Below are 1,737 nucleotides of genomic sequence, written 5' to 3'. Positions count from 1 at the left end.
GATTGTTGGGGGTAGGGCAACAAGAGGGGGGAGGATGGGGAGGGGAACACCCATAAAAAAGGGGGTGGAGGGGGATGATTGCCCGGAAACCGGGAAAGGGAATAACACTCGAAATGTATATAAGAAATACTTAAGTTAATAAAAAAAAAGAAAAAGAAAAAAATAAGGCATGAATGGATGACTTTTTTAGTGCAGAACTCCTGTAGGATCCATCACATCATGAGGAGCAACTGCAGATATGCAGTTAATAAATACCCTTACCACTTTAGGCTAAAGTGTGCAATTTCCATTATAGGGCATGAATGACAATTTCATAAGCTTGCCCACAGTCTTTAAATGATCTGCTTATAATCTTTTCTTCAATAACTTCAATTTGAGAGCTCCATTTCATTCTTGCAATGACCTGGGATGACTCCAGTATTGAAAAAGTTTTTGATGGGACGAGAAAAATCATGTACTCCTGTCCCTAAAATGTGAGTGAATGATATAATCCCACTTTGTTGAGAAACACTCTGAATAGAAGATCTTATAATGTATCTAAGTTCTTTAAGACCTTTTGAGTGATCATTTTTTTGACTGCTCTTTTCACTTCATTGTTCCTTAGGCTATAAATGTTGGGGTTTAATATAGGTGTAATGACACTGTAAGACAAAGACACAAGTTTCTTGATCTAAGGAGACTGGTTAGATGTGGGCCTTAAATAAGTCAAGCTAACTGTGCTATAGAAGACAGATACAACAATAACATGTGAAGAACACGTAGAAAATGCTTTCTGATGACCTATAGCTGATGGTATCCTCAAAATGGTCCCAATTAATGCAGGCATAAGAGATCAAAATGAGAGAAAATGGAAACATAATAATAAAAGGAGTAGATGCAAGTTCTTGAAGCTCATATATAGTTGTATCTTCAGTAATTTTAAGAGAGGAGGAACATCACAAAAAATGGCCTACAGATTTGGGCCCACAGAAATGAAGAACCATCAACCAAGCTGTCTGTTACATGGACACAAGAACAACAGCCATGCACAAGCACAGAGACCTGTTCATTATGACAGGAAAACAAAAAGGATTAGAGATTGCCACAAAGAGGTCATAAGCCATCATATAGAGAAGAACAAATTCAGAGGTGCCAAAGAGGGAGAAAAAGTACATCTGGGTGCCACATCCCAAAAAAGAGATGACTTTCCTTGTTGATACTAGGTGTACTAGCATCTTAGAGACCACAACCAGAGTGAAGCAAACTTCAACCAGTGATAGGTTTCATAGAAAAAAGTACATGAGTGTGTGAAGAGCAGGGTGCACACTGGTAACTGTGACAGTGAGAAAATTTCCCAGCAAGGTTAACTGAATAGATGATCAGAAACAAAATGAAGAGGGAAGCCCGAATATCAGTTTTGTTTGTGTATCACAGAGGGATGAATTCAGTGACTCTGGTATGCTTCTCACGAGTCATATTTTAGACAATTTCTCACAAAAGAACAAGATGCGACATATCAAAAGCATTCCATCAATATAGACATCATGCTTAAAATAAAAAGAATTTTGCTCATTGTTAGTTATTGTCAGGAGCTTAAGGCCTTCATTAGAGCTGTACCATTTTAAGGAATTAATAAGAGGATTGAATATAGGTTAAAATAGAATAACAATTTTTTAAAATAACTTCAAGTTACAAAGAAAATGTCAAATGAATTTATTTGTCCATCTCATCTTTGATTATATAAATGATGCTTTTGTC

The 1,737-nt window shown here is 36.6% G+C and overlaps 1 pseudogene; it reads right to left on the bottom strand.

Annotated features, from left to right (window-relative positions):
• Positions 1-526: 526 nt before the first annotated feature.
• LOC116909254 lies at positions 527-1,455 on the bottom strand (annotated as a pseudogene).
• Between the last annotated feature and the right edge of the window lie 282 nt (positions 1,456-1,737).

This window comes from Rattus rattus, chromosome 1 (genome assembly GCF_011064425.1).
Source record: "Rattus rattus isolate New Zealand chromosome 1, Rrattus_CSIRO_v1, whole genome shotgun sequence".
NCBI lineage: Eukaryota > Metazoa > Chordata > Mammalia > Rodentia > Muridae > Rattus > Rattus rattus.
This window is presented reverse-complemented; position numbering and strand designations above follow the sequence as displayed.